We start from the raw sequence: 10,221 nt of genomic DNA, 5'->3' as shown, positions 1-10,221 counted from the left end.
ATAGCTCAAAAGTCATCATTTTTTAATTGCTTGTAGAAAGAGAACGGAAATATTAAGAAAAAAAAAGAAACATACTTCTAAAGAACATAGTTTTATTTCTCTGGAATCAGTTATCACAAAATTATATTTCAAAATTAATACTACAAAATTTCAATATCTTGAACAGTTTTAGGCTTGCAATTACGTGCTTTTTTGTCCTGTAATATATATTCTGTCTGTATACGTATGTTACAAAATCTAAATATGTCTTATCCCTAATTACATATATAATCGTGAAAATTATATTAATATCATTGATAACAAAATAATGATATCCATAAACATTTTTTACAGAATAAGCTCAAAGTAAAAATAAAATGATAAATCTGCTTATTTTCTGTGTAATTTAAGAAAAAATTGAGTTTAATTTTGACAGTGATTAATCGTAAATAATAGTGATTAATCGCCAATAAATGGCGCCAAGTTATGATTCCATAAAAATTACATACACAAAAAAATATTAATACAGAGAATAAAGAAGGTATATCATATGCGTCAATATGCGATTTGGATATAGTTCGTGCGTGATTTATTAGAAAAAGAAATAGAATACAATATACGTAATATCAGCAGCAGGAGAGAATGAACTACAGACCTATTGTGTACTTTGATTTGGAGACTACTGGACTTTCAATAAAATCATCTAATATTTGTCAAATCGCTGTAAAACATAAAAATAAAAAATTTAATGTCTATGTAATTCCTTTACAAGACATTGTTCACAAATTATTGATAAAATAAAACTAATCAGCAAAAAAATGAATTTTAATAATGATTTGGGAGAAAATATATACAAGTAGTACAAATTGTAATACTACTTGTACTAATATTACCACTGTTAAATATAATTTAAAGATTAATTCAAAAATAAAGAAAGATGAAGTTAAAATTACTTTTGGTCAAAAATTGAAAGTTGTAACTTAAATAGTAATATACTGTCACGTGCTCCCGTGAGATAAGTAATTCGCGCGAGCACGGATCAAACAATAGGGAGGAAACCGCGTACGATTTCGGGGAGGGAAGGTGGCAGCCTTCCAGGATGTGTCCTTCCGGCGACCGACAAGGGGCGGCGACGCGAAACCTGGGCGCCAGACGTGCTCTAGGTCACGTCGCTCGCGAAACGCAACGATTACGCGATAGCGCGGAGGAAATCTTTACACGCGATGACGCTCGACTATCAAACGCCGCTCTTGAAGTCGATCGCACGAGGGCCGGCCGGCTCTACCTAATGGCAGAGGGGCAGGGCGAGGCTAAGGGCGATAGGATGGCGCGGGGCGGGCGAAAGAATTCGTACTCCAGGTTAATAACAATAATAACGAGGTTGTTTATTACCCGCCTAAAAGAGGCGGTAAGAAACGACGGAGAAAGAAAAAAAAGATAATACAGTTCGGTAAGAAAAATACGGAAGTGAGAAGATTGAGTCGACGCTACTAAGCGCGGGTTATCCGACAACGCGATCACTTCCTGCGTAGCAAAAGAAAAGGACAAGAAATAGACTTGAAATTCGGCCGGAAACAAAAAGAAACGCATTCAAAACTGGTCGGCGCGATGGTACAATAACGGACGGGGCTCGGTACGACGCGTGCACCGAGGTCTAACGACAACAAGTATTTCCGAGAAAGTCGATCGTAAGATTACGCGTCGGACACTCGTACGGAAACGAAACAGATAGAAAATCGACTTACACCGATACGCAATGAAATCGCGCGCAATGTCACAATACAGCGCGACGCACGACACTCGTGATTCCGAGTACTCACACATTTACTCTAACGAACGCGCGCTCAGGCGCGAGGGCTTTGCAGCGAACTCGCGACGACGATCCCCGGGTGGCTCGATACGCGATTCACGACACTCCCGATCGCTCACGGCAGATTCGATGAAAATCCCCGCACTTGAGGACGGACGCCGCTACGCCAAACCAAAGAGCAACTACGTAATGTGCGTCGCCGAAGGGGCGCACGCGACGAGACTCTAACATTAAAATGGCGTTCACGTCCGCAGAGTGCGAACAAGATCCTCGATCAGCCCGTGGCTTTACAGGCGATAAAAGAGGGTCACCTCACTGGCACGATCTCCACCTCAGCCTCCTGGGTAGCAGGTTCGGCCGACAGCTGCTCGTTCCCTCTCGCTCTCTCTCTTTCGCTCTGGGTCGCTCGCTCTCGATCGCTCGCTCGCCGGATCGACCGCACGCTCTGTCGGCTCGCACGCAAAAGCGGCGTAGATCGCGTTTAATTCGCGATCGATGCCTGCACCCCCTGCCCGGGTGTGCGCAACACAGCGGCGCAGTTGGCCGCGACCAATCACGGCGCCGCGGGGGTTCTGCCGTGGCACGGGCGCAATCAGGTGATTCTGCATGCGGGCGTCTCGCGCCCGCGCGAGATCGCCCTATATCCGGGATGTGGCGGCGTGGTATTAGATAGGCGCGTTCTTCGCCCTTGAATTCCGGGGCGAGTTGGCTATCTCGCCCCGGCAGCTCTCGGCGATGGCCCCGGGCCCTGGGGAAATCGCCGGCCGTATCGCCCTTCGCGGGCTTCAGCCACAGCGCCCGCCTTCCCGGTTGCGCCCCTGGCGGCTCCTGTATCCTTGCGCGTGGTCACGCGCTCCACGTGTGCGCGCTCTGTCACCTGCTCGCCGCGTGCTTGGTGCGTGTCCCCTTTGCTCCGGCGCCAGGTCGCCCGTACTCCAACTCCCTGCCGCTGTTGATGGCCTTGAGTCCTCTCCGCTGACGCTCCGTTGGTCTGTTGAGGTGCCGCGATACATAGAAGAGGTTTAACGAAAATTAATACACGGCACGCGTTTAAATTCGGGCCTCCCGGAGATCTCGGTCTCGCTCTCACGATGCGGCTGTCGGTCCGGCAAAAAGGGGGCGCGAACCCGCGCCTTGTGACGGCGGCGGGACGCTGCTCCGCTGCAGCGGACTGCGGCGTCACAACTCCCCCATGCCAAGAGAGACCGTGCCAGCTCAGCTATCCCTCTCGAGCCCCGGGCTGTCGAGGAAGCGATTAACATTGTTGCCGCGAGCGACCGAAACCTCCCATGGGAGGGCCCCTTCTCAGGACGATTAGACAGTACACAAAAAAAATAAAAGAGAGATCAAAGAAAAATAAAAGATAACCAAAAAAAAAATTCGATCCCGAAGGAGGTACGAGAATCCTCCCGTTGCTCCAACTTTACGACTTGGCCTTAGCCAGCTCGAGCCTTCCCGAGATCGCCGTCCACCGATGTCGAACTTCTGTCCGCGATCTCGCATTTCGCTTTTCGCGCGTTGGTTCGCGGCTTCGCAGAGGCGGCTGGAGGGAGCAAGGTGGGCAGATAAAACCACTCAGGTTTAGCAAAGTACAAACTTTATTTTCTCCCAACCGGGAGTTCCGCTCCGGGTCCGCGCTTCCCGTGCTTTATGGGATGAGGGGGGGGGGCGTACACCGACAGCCTAGGCGGAGGTGTCATAACACAAATAAAAAAAACCTTTGGTGTAGCCCGCGGCACCCCGACGGAAACAACAAAACACCCAAACCACGTACGAGGAAAAAAAACAAAACTACAATATACTCGAATATACAAAACAACAAAAAAAATATGGATGTCCCTTGAGTACCCCAAAAAGGGGCGGCAAAACAAAAAAACCAAAAGGTTCGGGGGTCGGGCGGTCGTCGCTAAGGGTTGCTGTCGTCTCCGCTTTCCGTGGGTTGGTCTCCCGGGGAGTGAGTCCACTTCTACCAGCCGCCCGGGGGCTCCAAGGCCAAACGACTGCCTGGCTTCTTGCTCGGCCTTTTGGGTAGCTCGGGCCCTGGGTGCCCCCGCCCTGGGGTCCAGGGTCCTTGTGCGGCCCAGGCATCCCCGCAGTCAGGGCACGTTCTGACCGTATACCAGGTCCGCCCGCACCGGAAACAATAGGGCAGGGTGCGGCGGACATGCCGCTTCGGGCATCGATCTTGGAAGTGCTGGTCGGATCCGCACGCCCAACACGCCTCTACCGTTACCATCCACGGCGGCGGGTTCTCGGGTCCCCAGGGTGACAGTGACGTACGCTTCGGGGTGGGCGCCCTGGCCACCAGCTCGCAGCGGGCTTCCGCGGGGCCCTCGGCCGTCCCACCGTTTCGCGCCGTCACTTGTACGGTGAGGTCCGCGGCCTCTATCCGTACCGCGGCTCCTTCATCCGGTTGCCTCCGCTCCTCCTCTCGACGGGCTTCCCGCTCGAGCTTTGCTTGGCTCTCGCGGATGAGCTTGAGCAACCGCTCATACCGTTTTCCGGGCCCCGACATCCCTGCTACACACGAGCACACAGACATACAAACACTGACAGCCACTAATCCACAGGTTCTAGATAAAGTTTTAGATCCTTTACGTGTACCTTCCCCAGAGATCTACCGGCGGCGTCCGCTAGTTCGTAGACTAAGGGCGATAAAACTCTCGCGACAGCAAACTGACCATGGTACTTGGTCGCCAACTTGGTCGCGAAATTTTGAGCGGCGGACGATAACACGTGTTGTCGCTTCAAAACTTGGTCCCCGACTGCAAAGCGTTGTTCTTTGTGACGTCGATTATAGTACTCAGCTTGTTTTTGGTGAGTGGTCTCCAGATTCTCCGCGACCCACCCCTGTAGCGTTTGCAATTGTTCCATGCGTTCTTTCCACGCTCCCGGGTCGGGATCGTCCAGCCCGACAGCCCCTTCCGGTTCGTGACGCGCATTGGTAGCCGACGGTTCTCTACCAAAGTTCAAAAATGCCGGCGTGGTCTGTAGGGACGTATGGTAGGCGGAATTATAAGCGAAGCAAAAATCTCTGATGTATCGATCCCACTCTCGGTGATCGCGTTCGATAAAGGCCGTAATCATGGTTTTGAGTACACGATTTACTCTTTCGACGGGGTTCGCCTGGGGGTGATATGGCGGTACCGTAGCATGTCTTATTCCGTATTGCTGGGCCAACGCCTGCAGCTCGCGATTCACGAATTCCGTTTGTCGGTCAGCAGTACACGCGGAGCGCCCCAGCGAAACACCACTAGATCCTCGATAGCCTCGCGGATATTTTTACCCGTCGCCTTGCGGAGTGGCCGACACTCGATCCACTTTGAGAAAAGATCCTGTATCACGAGCAAGTACGCGTGTCCCGCTTTACTCGTGGGAAACGGTCCCATCATGTCCGCCGCGACGACCGTCCACGGGGTCTCTATCACGCGCTGCCCCATTAATCCGGCCGGGACATCCTGTTCGACCTTCGCTCTTTGACACGTATCACAACGGCGTACATACTTAGCGACATCCTTAAACATCCGCGGCCAGTAATATCTAAGCGCGATTCTCTGATACGTCTTTTCGATCTCCAAGTGACCAGCATGCTTTGAGTCGTGATTTTCGCGAATCACAGCGCGACGAGATTCTTGGGGAAGGACCAGCTTCCACTGATTCTGATCCTCGACAATTTGCGACACCACAGCGTGAGGCTTCCGAAAATACAATCGATCTTCCTCGGCTCTCCATCCCGAATATTTCCCTGGATGTTTCCTAACCGCGTCCATTCGTCGATTATACCATTCGTCGGCGATTGCGGCTACGACACAAAGTTCTCCGTCCGATTCATAAATTCTCGACAACGTATCCGGCACGTGGTGTATCGCGCCTTTTCTATGTTCGATCGCGTAGTCGTATTCTAATAACTCGAGAGCCCAACGCGCCAAACGTCCCGTGGGATTCTTTAGATTGTGCAGCCAGCGGAGACTGCTGTGGTCTGTAATAACCGTAAAATGGTTCCCCTCCAAGTACGGCCGAAATTTCTTTATCGCCCACATGACGGCTAGGCATTTTCGTTCGGTCGTGGAGTATCGCGTTTCGGCGTCCGACAGGGCTCTACTCGCGAAAGCGATTACTCGTTCGGTACCCTCGATTTTTTGGGTTAATACCGCGCCTAAGCCCACGGAACTTGCATCCGTCTGCAGGATAAACGGCAACTCAAAATCCGGACACGACAACGTAGGCGGGGTGGTGATACACAATTTGACGGCCTCAAAAGCCTGCTTTTGAGGGTCCCCCCACCCCCAAGAGCTTCCCTTTTTCAACAGACGAGTAAGTGGTTCTAATAACGTGGCACATTGTGGTATGATGCGCCTGTACCACGAGGCCATACCAATGAAACGTCTCAACTGTCGGATATTGCGTGGCGGTGGATAATTAATAATCGCGGACGTCTTATCTGGGTCTACCGTCAAACCCTCGTTCTGCACTAAAAATCCGAGGTATTTAACCTGCGACCGACAAAACTTACTCTTTTCCGGATTAACCGTAAGGCCGGCTTCTCTAATACGCTCGAAAACTTTCTTAAGCCACTTAATATGCTCCTCGAACGTAGGTGTTACTACGACGATGTCGTCTAAGTAAGCAAAGGCATGCGGTTCCATCTCCGGACCTATTAAGCGATCTAACAATCTTTGGAAAATTACCGGGGCACCGGTCAAACCGTACGGCATGCGCGTGAAATGGAACAAGCCCTTTCCCGGCACGGTAAAGGCGGTTAACTCGCGACTATTTTTCTCGAGCGGGATCTGGAAATACGCCTGGCTCAATGGTCGATATGTATCGCGCTGCTCGTAGCTTATCCAGTATCGCGTTCATGTAAGGCAAGGGGTAGGAGTTTTTCTTGGATACACTGTTTAGTTTTCTAAAGTCCAAGCAAAACCGATAGCTACAGTTCGGTTTCTTTATCATTACTATGGGGGTCGACCATTCGCTTTTTGACGGTTCGATTATCCCCGCATCTAACATTTTATCTACCTCCTTGTAGATCGCCTCCTGCACTTTCGGCGAATCTGGATAGTACCTTTGCTTAATGGGCGCGTGCCCCCCGACATCAATACGGTGTTCCGTCAAACTTGTCGCTCCCGGTCTTTCCGGATCGCCTGTTATTTCGGTCGCCAAAAATCTTTCCAATCGCGCCCTCTCACTGTCCGACAATTCGATTAATCCCCCCGTCTTCCCCCCTTCCTGTGGGGTCCGGAAACTACTCGAAGCCTTCTCTGACGCGGTACTGTCGGTCGATTCCCTCTCCCCCGGAGAAGCATCGCGATTACACGTCGAATATTCTAACGCGAGCATTTTCTGCGCGCTCTCCCCCTCGCGCTTCCCCGACACCGGTGGCGTTTCGTCTGTCGTTTTCTCCCCTACCAGCGAGGCGGTGACTACGCTTGATACGGAGTTCGCGGACTCCTCCTCAAACCGGTATCGGCGCGACGGATGGTCTTCGAAAATCCACGCTCTCTGCACGAAATTTACAACAATCCCGAAGGCCGCTAAAAAGTCCATGCCCAAGATGCACGGCAAGGCTAACGTCGGCAATGAACACACACGGAGATTGCGGATTCTCCCACAAAGCGTGATCGGGATCTCTGTCTCTCACCTCACCCTTGTCGTCTGATTCGTGGCGGTTGTTACGCGCAGACCGCCAACTGAACGAAACGAAAATCCTGCGTTTCTAAGCAAATCGACAGCTTCCGAACCTAAAAAAATGCGACTTGAGCCAGAATCCACCAGCGCACGCAACTCCCGATCTGACATCGTGACGTGCAAAAATAACAGAGAAGAGGAGCAATTTGGCCCGAATGCGCTGTACGCGACCTCTTTTCCCGACGCGACCTCACCCTCAGGGGATTTAGGCGAAGGAGTCGAGTTACTCCCGGCTTTCGACTCTTTTACGCGTTTCCCGTACAATTCGGACAAGTGCGCAAAGTGACTTCTGCCTTCCCGCATCGATAGCAGTGCATACGTGGTTTTCCTTTGCATTCTTGCGCGAAATGTCTCACCTCTTCACAATTCCAGCATTTCCCGGGATTCGTACGCGCCGAGGGGGTGGATGACGTCGACGATTCCCCCGTGTTCGCGGTCATGGAGGTCGCGCCTCTCCCCGCGGGTTTCGCGTTCCTTCCCTTCGCGCGAGAGCCCGAGCTCACTGCCCCCTCCGAGACGCCGATAGCCGCCGCTCTTCTTATTCCGCCGCGTTTTCGGCTTATATGCCAGATCGGGGAAAAGATCTTTCGGTTCGGCCGTAAGACTCTTTTCGTCCTTGTAGTCACCCTCCGCCTGTAAGGCCAACTCTTCGAGGGTGTCGAGGTCCACGGCAACCCTTCCGTCTACGCGCGAGCGCAGTCGCGGGTGCATGTGGCGGTGCGCGTAGGCCGCTTTCCTCGCGTCGTTCCACGGCAGCGATAACCGATTGAAAAGGGCATTTAAACAGGTCAGATAGTCCAACACCGACTCGTCTTCCCCCTGCTTACGCCGCGTGATCTGCTCTAACAGCGCGAATTGGTAATCGGGATCCCCGAAACGCTTACGCCAAGCAGTCGTAAAATCATCCCACGTCAAATCGGTCGCGCTTCGCCCGAAACCAATGCAGCGCGATGCCCGTTAGAAAGAGAGGAATGCATTGTAGAACGTCCGCGTCCGCGGCCGGCACGATCCCCTCCTCGATCTGCAGGAGGAACATTTCGGCCTCCTCTCCGCGAGTACCCGAAAACTTTAAATTCCACCCTCTCATTAATTTGTATACCGCGGCTGCCGAGTTTTTCCCCGTCCAGGTCGGTGGCGGTGGTTCCCCGCCTCGCGGCGGATCCGCCGGGCCCGCACGCGGGAACTGTGGTCGGAGCCTCATCTCCTCAAATGGGCTGTCCGGGCGAGCCGGGCCACCCTCGGGCAGTTCCAAGTGCTCCGAGACATCTCGTCGATCTCGCTGATTCCCGCGCGCTCGAAAACACCACGCGTTGTTCGTACGCGACGCAATAACCGAAGCACCAGAACCGAATTCGATCCGTCCGTTGGCAAATTATGTCGACGCAATTCGTTAACTAGTTGTTCGCGGTCCGCCAAATAAACTCGTTCGTCGGGTGGGCTAAATTGGCTCATACGGTCGTCCGACACTCTCTATTCGACACCTGGTATTTCCGACAAACACTTACCTCCCCCCAAAATCACGCGTCGAAAACAGCCGTGCGAGCGTGCACGATTCCCCGGTCGCAACAGACAAACAAGTATTTCCACGAAAATATGCGCGTCCCCTTATTCGTCACGCTCGCTTTTCGAGGGAATCGAGTCTTCGCTACTAATGTTTACGACACCGCAAAATTCCACCGCGCAAAGGCATTCGCGTCAGAAAAAAAAATCAAGAAAAAGCTCTCACCCAAACAAGCGTCTTCACCGAATCCCGGAAGCACATTCGCGAAAGCCGTGGCAAAAGTACACGATAAAAGCGATCAGCATAAGAAAAATATAAATTCGGGCAACACACACAAATATACTAACTACAGACAACAAAACATTAAAACAGAAAAACAGAATAAATTTCGTCAGGTCCCAAATTCTTTTGCCAAGCCACCATCCAATCGCAAGAAAAGAAAAACTATCTTTCGCCCTTCAGTTTAAGGGCCCCACGTTGGGCGCCAAATTTTGTCACGTGCTCCCGTGAGATAAGTAATTCGCGCGAGCACGGATCAAACGATAGGGAGGAAACCGCGAACGATTTCGGGGAGGGAAGGTGGCAGCCCTCCAGGATGTGTCCCTCCGGCGACCGACAAGGGACGGCGACGCGAAACCTGGGCGCCAGACGTGCTCTAGGTCACGTCGCTCGCGAAACGCAACGATTACGCGATAGCGCGAAGGAAATCTTTACACGCGACGACGCTCGACTATCAAACGCCGCTCCCGAAGTCGATCGCACGAGGACCGGCCGGCTCTACCTAACAGCAAAGGGGCAGGGCGAGGCCAAAGGGCGAGTTAGGCTAAGGGCGATAAGATGGCGCGGGGCGGGCAAAAGAATTCGTACTCCATTAATAACAATAATAACGAGGTTGTTTATTACCCGCCTAAAAGGGGCGGTAAGAAACGACGGAGAAAGAAAAAAAAGATAATACAGTTCGGTAAGAAAAATACGGAAGTGAGAAGATTGAGTCGACGCTACTAAGCGCGGGTAATCCGACAACGCGATCACTTCTCGCGTAGCGAAAGAAAAGGACAAGAAATAAATTTGAAATTCGGCCGGAAACAAAAAGAAACGCATTCAAAACTGGTCGGCGCGATGGTACAATAACGGACGGGGCTCGGTACGACGCGTGTACCGAGGTCTAACGACAACAAGTATTTTCGAAAAAGTCGATCGTAAGATTACGCGTCGGACACTCGTACGGAAACGAAACAGATAG

The sequence above is a fragment of the Wasmannia auropunctata genome, unplaced genomic scaffold, assembly GCF_000956235.1.
Source record: "Wasmannia auropunctata unplaced genomic scaffold, wasmannia.A_1.0 LD334529.1, whole genome shotgun sequence".
Taxonomy (NCBI): Eukaryota; Metazoa; Arthropoda; class Insecta; order Hymenoptera; family Formicidae; genus Wasmannia; species Wasmannia auropunctata.
The sequence above is the reverse complement of the archived record's forward strand: the minus strand, read 5'-3'. Positions refer to the sequence as shown.